Here is a 10,851-nt window from a genome sequence, read left to right on the forward strand (position 1 = left end):
GGTACTTGGGGTTGGTTGAGGACTTGGTGAACAAACACTTGATATACACTCTTCGGATGTACTTCGGGTGTCACCTGTTGTCCGAGACCACTTGCATGGTTAGCAAGCGTTGTGATTCAATGGCCCTACCGGGCAAACACTTTGGGTTCGCAAGGACTTGGAGTGCCGGGACGGGTTGGCGGATCCAACACTCTGGGTACCTCCGGGTACTTGGGGTTGGTTGAGGACTTGGTGAACAAACACTTGATATACACTCTTCGGATGTACTTCGGGTATCGCCTGTTGTCCGAGGCCACTTGCATGGTTAGCAAGCGTTGTGGTCTAATGGCCCTACCGGGCAAACACTTTGGGTTCGCGAGGACTTAGAGTGCTGGTAGTGGTTGGCGGACCCAACACTCTGGGTACCTCCGGGTACTTGGGGTTGGTTGAGGACTTGGTGAACAAACACTTGATATACACTCTTCGGATGTACTTCGGGTATCGCCTGTTGTCCGAGACCACTTGCATGGTTAGCAAGCGTTGTGGTCTAATGGCCCTACCGGGCAAACACTTTGGGTTCGCGAGGACTTAGAGTGCTGGTAGTGGTTGGCGGACCCAACACTCTGGGTACCTCCGGGTACTTGGGGTTGGTTGAGGACTTGGTGAACAAACACTTGATATACACTCTTCGGATGTACTTCGGGTATCGCCTGTTGTCCGAGACCACTTGCATGGTTAGCAAGCGTTGTGGTCTAATGGCCCTACCGGGCAAACACTTTGGGTTCGCGAGGACTTAGAGTGCTGGTAGTGGTTGGCGGACCCAACACTCTGGGTACCTCCGGGTACTTGGGGTTGGTTGAGAACTTGGTGAAGATACCCCTGTCACCTTGTTCGAGGCCACTTGCATGGTAGCAAGCGTTGTGATACAATGGCCCTACCGGGCAAACACTTTGGGTTCGCAAGGACTTGGGGTGCCGGGACGGGTTGGCGGATCCAACACTCTGGGTACCTCCGGGTACTTGGGGTTGGTTGAGGACTTGGTGAGCAAACACTTGATATACGTTCTTCGGATGTACTTCGGGTGTCACCTGTTGTCCGAGGCCACTTGCATGGTCAACGGTTGAGGTGGTGATGGCGGGTCGGTGCTGTAGGGTGCCGGCCTGTTGGCTGCCTTGGCCGGGTTGGTTGGTTAACACTTGATTGAGCTTGCACCCGAGGGTAATGGCACTTGAAGGTGGGTACCGGCTGGCTGACCTGGTGTGATGGTTGGTTGGTGAACACTTGGCGGTACTTGCACTTGGCTGTGCTTGGACTTGAAGGTGGGATCCGGCTGGCCTGGGCCATTGGTGGTTGGTTGGTTGGTTAGCCCTTAGCTGGGCTGGCTGGCTGGCTGGCCATCGGTGGTGTGGTGTGTTGGGCGGTTGGTGAACACTTGGCGGTACTTGCACTTGGCTGTGCTTGGACTTGAAGGTGGGATCCGGCTGGCCTAGGCCATTGGTGGTTGGTTGGTGGGTTAGCCCTTAGTTGGGCTGGCTGGCTGGCTGGCCATCGGTGGTGTGGTGTGGTGTGGTGTGTGGAGTCGAGCATCGCGCGCCGTTGCCTTCTTCGGAGTGTTGTGGGTACGCAAGTGCTTGCAGTGCAAAGAGGTTGGTGATGGAGTGACATTGCCTTCACCATGGAGTTGCGGGTACTTAGGTACTTGCAAGGAGATGGTGGTATGGTGGTGTTGCGTGTGTGGTGTTCGATTAGAAAGATATAATTTCTAAGTCCGGATTAGTGCTGTCAGTGGGGCCCCCGCTAACAGGTCCTGCACGGCCACCGTGGGGCTTGACTTGGCGCTATTCCGGACTTGGGGCGATCACGATGTCCCCGTGCGGGACTTAGAAGATGGAAGAACACAAGTACCCTTATCCCATGACTTGTGAGCGATTGGCATACGTTACCACATGAAGAGAAAAATTGGCTAAGTCCCGGATCCATATTATATGAAGAGAAAAATCGGCTAAGTCCCGGATCCATATTATATGAACAGAAAAATCGGCTAAGTCCCGGATCCATATATATTAACCTAATAATCGGCTAAGTCCAGGATCCATATTATATGAAGAGAAAAATCGGCTAAGTCCAGGATCCATATTCTATGAAGAGAAAAATCGGCTAAGTCCCGGATCCATATTATATGAAGAGAAAAATCGGCTAAGTCCAGGATCCATATATAATAACCTAATAATCGGCTAAGTCCAGGATCCATATAATATGAAGAGAAAAATCGGCTAAGTCCGAGATTGGGTCTGTCGGAAATACACTTTCAAGTTACCACACAAGCAAGCAAGATGGCCTAATGATGGATCCATATAATATGAAGAGAAAAATCGGCTAAGTCCAAGATTGGGTCTGTCAGAAATACACTATCAAGTTACCACACAAGCAAGCAAGATGGCCTAGTGATGGATCCATATTATATGAAGAGAAAAATCGGCTAAGTCCGAGATTGGGTCGGTCAGAAATACACTATCAAGTTACCACACAAGCAAGCAAGATGGCCTAGTGATGGATCCATATTATATGAAGAGAAAAATCGGCTAAGTCCGAGATTGGGTCGGTCGGAAATACACTATCAAGTTACCACACAAGCAAGCAAGATGGCCTAGTGATTGATCCATATAATATGAAAAGAAAAATCGGCTAAGTCCGATATTGGGTCTGTCAGAAATACACTATCAAGTTACCACACAAGCAAGCAAGATGGCCTAGTGATGGATCCATATGATATGAAGAGAAAAATCGGCTAAGTCCCAGATTGGGTCTGTCAGACATACACTTTCAAGTTACCACACAAGCAAGCAAGATGGCCTAGTGATTGATCCATATGATATGAAGAGAAAAATCGGCTAAGTCCGAGATTGGGTCTGTCAGACATACACTTCCAAGTTACCACACAAGCAAGCAAGTTACCACATGAAGAGAAAGCCGGCAAAGTCCGGGAATGTTACCACATGAACTGGAAAATGGGCAAAAACCTACCTTCACAGGGAACGTGAATAACTAAGGCTGTAGACATTGGATCGACAAGCCAAAGACTGATATGGAAAGGAAATGAGTAGTACTAGCTTTCCTGAGAGTTGCAGAGCTTAGACTGCATATGAACGGAAGATATTAAGCGTCAAAGTCAGAAAAGTTGCCCGAAGGAACACAAGTTCCAACTTAGAGCATGAATACCGCCTAGACGGTAGGAGGTACGGCCAGGCTGAGGAATAAGAAAATGTTGGCCAACATGTTCCCTAACTATCCCCCGAAGACCGCAAAGCAATCCAACATCAACCAAGAAAGTTATAGCCCGATCAAGGAAACACCTACTTTGCACCGATTTTGCACCAAATACATGTACCAAGCACCTTCGGTTGCATACCTGCAGGGGCTTACCATAGTAGGCCATGGAAGACCGATATACCGAACATAATCACTTTCTATCTCCTCGGGTGTTGGAGGTAGCGCTTTGCGGTACAAGAACGAAAGTTAGACCATATCTTGGTGCATCTTTTTGCCCAAAAACACAAGACCCTATCTACCAAGGCAAGAAAGTTGTGTGGGGACAAAATGTCCAAAAGTGCCCAAAGTGGCACACTTGAACCATATATTCGAGAAAAACACAAGTGTGGGCCCGAGCTAGCAAGTTGAAATGTTCTGACCGTCAGTAGCCCTAGTTGAGGTGCACTTATCATTATATGAGGCCAACGTGCCAGCTAGTCTCTAAAGGGGCGATATGGGTGTTCCAAGGTTTGTACCCAATTGAGGAAAAAACAGGGTAAGGTACGGTGTACCGCGAATAACTCGGGCTATAGATGTCCGATCGATGAGTTTGGCATATGTATGGAAAGGTCTCGACGAGACCTAACTACCCTGAAAGTATGAAGGCAAAGACTTGAATGACCGGGAAGTAATTAAGTGCACAAGTGGTAAAGTTGCACCAAAGTCCATGTTACCCGAAGTGGTACATGAACACCCAATATTCGACCAAAACACAAGTTTAGAGACGAGCTAGCGAGCTACATTGTTCAGACCGTCAGTAGCCCGCATCAAGACACGCATTTCATTATATTGAGCCTAGCCGCTAGCTCGACTCGAAGTCGGTCATATGGTTGGTTGATGGTTTGGACCGACCACGTGGTGTACCAAGGTTATGTACCTTTCATGAATTAAAACTCTGGCTGTATGGCACTGAGCGACAAGCTAAGGTGTGATTTGGAATAGTCTTGAGTGGGACTATTTAGGAAAAATGCGAACAAAAAATCACAAAGTCCTTGGGCGAAGCTATTAGCGAAACATAGAGCAAATTGGTACCAAAAACTATGGAAATGGGACTTGAGTCAAAAATAACCGCAAGTTGGAGAAGAGATAGCAAGCTTGCGTAGAACATTTATAACTAGTGCGTGGTATGACCAACAAAAATGTGTATGGGGCCAAGGCGCTGGCTGGCCTCCAAAGTGGTGATATGGGCGATTCAAAGTTTGTACCCAAGTATGAACAAGTATGGAAAAAACAGGGTAAGGTACCAAGTACCATGAATAACTTCGGCTGTAGATGGCCTAGCGAGGCAAACCGCATATCGTTGGAAAGGTATTGGGGAGACCTATCTACCCTGAAAGTTTCATGAGGCTGAGTTGAAAGACCACGGAGATATTAGGTGATGATGGTCCAATTCGGGGACCAAGTCGCAGGAAATGGCACTTGACCAAAATCACGCTTGGAAGGTGAATACCGGCTTACCGGTAAGAGATAGCGACTTGGCGTAGAATATTCATAAGTTGGGCGTGTAAAGACGCAACTTTCATTATATGGGGGCAACCCGGTCAGGGTGCTCCAAGTCGGTCGTTTGGTCGGTTTATGGTTTGGGCCGACCATGTGGTGTACCAAGAAGAGGTACCTTTCATGAATTATAACTCGGTCAGTTTGCCACCGAGCGACAAGTTGCGATGTGATTTGGAATGGTCTTGAGTGGGACTATCAAGCAAAAATACAAATAGAAAATCAGCTTGTCCATGGCCGAAGCTATTAGTGAAACATATAGCAAAATGGGTCCAAAAACGAATGAAATGGGACTTGGACCAAGAATAACGGCAAGTTGGAGAAGAGATAGCAAGTTGACGTAGAACATTTATATTTTGGGCATAGTATGACCAACAAAAAAGTATTTGGGGCCAAGGTGCTGGCTGGCCTCCAAAGTGGAGATATGGGCGATACAAAGTTTGTACCCAAGTACGAACAAGTATGGAAAAAACAGGGTAAGGTACCAAGTACCATTAATAACTTCGGCTGTATATGGCCGAGCGAGGCAAACGGCTCACCGTTGGAAAGGTCTCGGGGAGACCTATCTACCCTGAAAGTTTCATGAGGCTGAGTTGAAAGACCACGGAGATATTAGGTGATGATGGTCGTATTCGGGGACCAAGTCGCAGGAAATGGCACTTGACCAAAATCCCCCTTGGAAGGTGAATACCGGCTTACCGGTAAGAGATAGCGACTTGGCGTAGAATATTCATAAGTTGGGCGTGTAGAGACGCAACTTTCATTATATGGGGCCAACCCGGTCAGGGTGCTCCAAGTCGGTCGTTTGGTCGGTTTATGGTTTGGGCCGACCACGTGGTGTACCAAGTTGAGGTACCTTTCATGAATTATAACTCGGTCAGTTTGCCACCGAGCGACAAGCTGCGGTGTGTTTTGGAATGGTCTTGAGTGGGACTATCAAGGAAAAATACAAAAAGAAAATCAGCTTGTCCATGGCCGAAGCTATTAGTGAAACATATAGCAAAATGGGTCCAAAAACGAATGAAATGGGACTTGGACCAAGAATAACGGCAAGTTGGAGAAGAGATAGCAAGTTGGCGTAGAACAATTATATTTGGTGCATGGTATGACCAACAAAAAAGTATATGAGGCCAAGGTGCTGGCTGGCCTCCAAAGTGGAGATATGGGCGATCCAAAGTTTGTACCCAAGTATGGCAAAAACTGGTAGAGGTACCTTTCATGAATTACTGCTCAGGCTGTATGGCACTTAGCGGGACGCTTGGCTCTGGTATGGAATAGTCTTGAGTGGGACTATCAAGGAAAAATACGAACAAAAAATCACCATGTCCACGGACGAAGGTATTAGCGAAACTTAGAGCGAAATTGCGACCAAGTCGCTGGAAATGGCCCTTGGACCAAGTATACCGTCAAGGCGGTACGAGATAGCGAGTTGACGTGGAATATTTATAAGTTTGCCTCCACGAGACGAAAGTTTAGTTATATGGGGCCAACCCGCTCAGGGTTGTCCAAGTCGGTCATATGGCTGATCGAAATTTTCGACCAAGTACTGAGAAAACAGGGTAAGGTACCGTGTACCTCGAATAACTTTGGCTGTAGATGTCCGAGCGAGGCAAACGGCATAGCGTTGGAAAGGTCTTGAGGTGTTCTAGGCACCCTGAAAGTTTGAAAAGGCTATCTGGAAAACTCGTGGAGATATTAGAGAAACATTGGGCCCAAAAGATACCAAGTCGCAGGAAATGGGCCCTCCAAGAACACCCTAAAATCCCAATTACGGCTAAGTTGCAGGCCAGCTTGCGAAGTGAAATGTTCTAGGCATAACTAGAACACGTTAATGCGCAACTTTTTGAATCAGAACTTTTTTCGATATCTGGCCCCCAAAGGGGGGATATGGGCGATCAAAGGATTTTTCCAAGTTTCGGTACTTTTTACGGTATCGCTCATAGCTCCGGCTGTATGCAAGCAAATGACAATCTAAGACATGATTTGGAAAGGTATTGAGCAGTACTAACTTACGTTAGAACACAGCGAAGCGCTATCGGTTCATGGCAAGGCCGATATAAGCAGTCAAAGATGAAAAATGTTGACAAAATGAACAAAAATTACCTTGGTACGCGAATAGCGGCCAGGGATGAAGAGGTACGAAGGTAGTGTAGAAGAATTATAATTAGGGCTTGGTACGCTCTAAAAGTTTGCCGAAGACCGCAAAGCGCTCAGACCCATAGAAAGTGGCCATTTGGGCCGAACAGTGCGTGCAAAGAGGTGAAAATGCAAAAATTGCACTTTGGGGGGCGATTTGCGGGGGGAAGGAGGGGTCGGAGGGCAAAATGTCCCTTGACCAAAAAGTCTTATCTCGTCGAGATCTACAACATTGCCGAAGACCGCAAAGCGCTAGCTCGCAATCGAAAAATCGAGAATTTGAAAATTTTCTAAGTCTTGGGCTCCCTAAGGAAAAGTTTCAAAAATCACGTTTGTCCCCAATTTTGAAGGGGAAGGAGTCGGTTCCGGGGCATGGTGTCTTCGGCAAAAAGTCTTATCTTTTTGCGTACTTTCGACTAGTTCAATAAAAATTTTTGACCCAAAATTTGTTCGGCGGACCCCTAGGTCGAAAAACCCGAAAAAAGTCGAAAAAAGTCGAAAATGTCGAAAAATGAGAAAACCTCATATTCGGACTCTACACGAGCCCCAGATATTGAAAAGTGAAATCCGCGGTCGATTTGGAACAAAAAATTGACCTAGGCAAAGTTGTATGGAGGTAGGGACCCCTGAGAAAAAAGTTTGGTCCCGAGGCTCCTTGGACCACCAAGTCCCTAGGTCGGACCAAAATCGGAAAAAATCCGACCAAAGTCGAAAGTGTCGAAAATTTTAAAAAACCCCTTTTGGGGCCCTATGGCCTCCCTAGATAATGAAAAGTGAGGTCCGCGGCCGATCCGGAAGAAAAACTTGACCTAGGGAAACTTGTATGACGGTGGGGACCCAAAAAAATTTCGATGAGTGTAGTTTAGACAGGCCGGAAAATGTATCGGTGGTCCGTATCAAGGGACGTCTTTTAGTTCCATGGGGTGGTGGTCGTCGAACAAAGTCGCCTAGGTCGACCACCAGAAAGACCAGTCGTGTTGTAATGGATGTTTTGACCACTTTACTAGGGAAACCTAGTAGGTCGAAGCAAATTTGGGGTTCGAGATGAGTTGGTGAAAGTTGGTCCAACCTAGGTGTGCTTGGTGGAGGTTGACCATGAAAGTAGAGCATGATGGGAATGACCATAACTTTGGTTCTAGATGTCGGATCGATACACTTTCGGCAGTTTTGGAAAGGTGAAGGCCTGCTCTAGCTATGTTTCCTACCAAGCTGAGCGCCTACTAGTGACCCGGAGGAGGTATTAAGGGTCAAAGGCAAAAAGGGGTACCCTAAAGTGCATGTGACCAAGAAAATGGGAAAAACGGTATCGCCTATAGCTCAGGCTGTATGGCTCGGATCGGAAAGCTTGGATATGCGTTGGAAAGGTCTTGACGAGCGCTAGCTATGTGTCCTACCAAGCGAAGCGCTAGGTGTTGAGCAAGTCGGTCATATTAGAGGGCAAAGGTGAAAAATGGTGGTTTAGAGGCGAAAATTCACCTTATGATCGAAAATAGCGGGCGAACGATAAGAGCTACGAACACGGCGTAGAACAATCATAAGTACGTTACCACAAGACCTAACTTTGGCCAATATAGAGCGAGAAGATCGGAGGTACCCATCAGGGTGATATGGCTGGTTCAAAGTTGGACCAAAACGAGACTTGAGAAATGGGTTGAAACACGGTATCGCGAATAACTCAGGCTGTATAGAACGGATTGACAAGCTAAGGTCAGTGTTGGAAAGGTTGAACCGAGCGCTAACTATAATCCCAAACAACCGAAGCGCTAAGTGTTGAGCAAAACGGAGTTATTAAGCGACAAAGTCGAAAAATAATACCAAAATGGCCAAAAATCACACAAGACCAAGAATACCGAGCAGGCGGTAAGAGATAGCGGGTTGACGTTGAATACTTATAAGTTTGCCTCTACAAGACCTAAAAGTCGGCCATAGAAAGCAAGAAGATCGGACCACTCTGGAAGGGTGATACGAGTGGTCAAAAATTGGCAAAAATGAAACATGGCTAAAATGGATTTGACTTGTGCACCGTATAGCTCCGGCTGTATGGCATGGATTGTTGAGCTAGGATATGTTTTGGAAAGGTAACACCCAGCGCTAGATACGACTAGAAGAAAGCAAAGCGCTAACTAGCATGATTTGGAAGTTATTAAGCGACAAAGTCGAAAAATGTTACCAAAATTGAAACTCGAGTACATTGGGCCAAAAAGTACAAGTTGTGAAATTTGGACTTACGAGTAAAATACCGAGCAGGCGGTAAGAGATAGAGACTTGGGGTAGAACAATTATAAGTTCGGCATGTTATAACCTATATTTGGCCCGAACATAGTGTCGAGATCGGTGGTACCCAAAAGGGTGGTACAGGTGTTAGATGGTTTTCCCAGAGCATAAGCTCCACATGATATGGAAAACGGGAAACATCATAACTTCGGCTGTATGGCATGGAATGGAACGAACAAGGTATCGATGGAAAGAGAAAAGGTAGCGCTAACTATAATTCCTACCAAGCAAAGCGCTAGCATGTGACCGTTCGGGTGTTATTGTGAGTCAAAGACAGAAATTGTTACCACGAGAGGCGAAAATCCGGCTAAGTCCAAAAATACCGGGCTGGCGGTAAGAGATACGGCTTGGCCGTAGAACATTTATAAGTTGGCCAAGACAAGACCTAAGTTTCGTCCATAGACGACAAGAAGATCGAAGATACCTGAAGGTGAGATATGGGCGTCCCAAAGTGGGCCTTTGAAAAAGTGACAAACTTCCCTTATAACAGCATACACCAAATATCTCTGGCTCTATGGCACCGAATAAGAAGTTAAGCTCAGCGATAGAAAGGTGATAGTCAGCGCTAAATATCATACGAACAGAGTGAAGCGCTAAAGGGAAAGGATCTTGGTGATATAAGGTGACAAAGTCGAGAAAAGTTGCCTCAAAATCATGAAAAATGTGAAAAAATGGCTAAGTCCCGGGTGCCTTAAGGGCAGGTTGATCGAATGTACCGAGCTGGCGGTACGAGATAGAGACTTGGTGTAGAACAATTATATGTTTGGCATGGCAAGACCTACATTCGGCCAATACAAAGTGAGAAGATCAAAGATACCCGCAAGGGTGATATTGGTGTCCAAAGGAAAAAAGCACTAAGTCTTGGGAAACTTATATGAAGAAAAAGGACCCTGATGGGTCATATGGGATGGATCGAAAAATCGGCTAAGTCCCAAAATGGGGATGTCAGAACTACACTCATGTGTTACCACATCAAGCAAGGCAAACTTATATGAAGGAAAGGACCCTGATGGGTCATATGGTATTGATCGAAAAATCGGCTAAGTCCCAAAATGGGGATGTCAGAACTACACTCAAATGTTACCACACCAAGCAAGGCAAACTTATATGAAGCAAAGGACCCTGATGGGTCATATGGTATTTTACGAAAAATCGGCTAAGTCCCAAAATGGGGATGTCAGAACTACACTCAAATGTTACCACACCAAGCAAGGCAAACTTATATGAAGCAAAGGACCCTGATGGGTCATATGGTATTTTACGAAAAATCGGCTAAGTCCCAAAATGGGGATGTCAGAACTACACTCAAATGTTACCACACCAAGCAAGGCAAACTTATATGAAGCAAAGGACCCTGATGGGTCATATGGTATTTTACGAAAAATCGGCTAAGTCCCAAAATGGGGATGTCAGAACTACACTCAAATGTTACCACACCAAGCAAGGCAAACTTATATGAAGGCAAGGACCCTGATGGGTCATATGGTATTTTACGAAAAATCGGCTAAGTCCCAAAATGGGGATGTCAGAACTACACTCAAATGTTACCACACCAAGCAAGGCAAACTTATATGAAGCAAAGGACCCTGATGGGTCATATGGTATTTTACGAAAAATCGGCTAAGTCCCAAAATGGGGATGTCAGAACTACACTCA

Source organism: Anopheles coustani (assembly GCF_943734705.1).
Source record: "Anopheles coustani chromosome X unlocalized genomic scaffold, idAnoCousDA_361_x.2 X_unloc_9, whole genome shotgun sequence".
Classification (NCBI taxonomy): Eukaryota; Metazoa; Arthropoda; class Insecta; order Diptera; family Culicidae; genus Anopheles; species Anopheles coustani.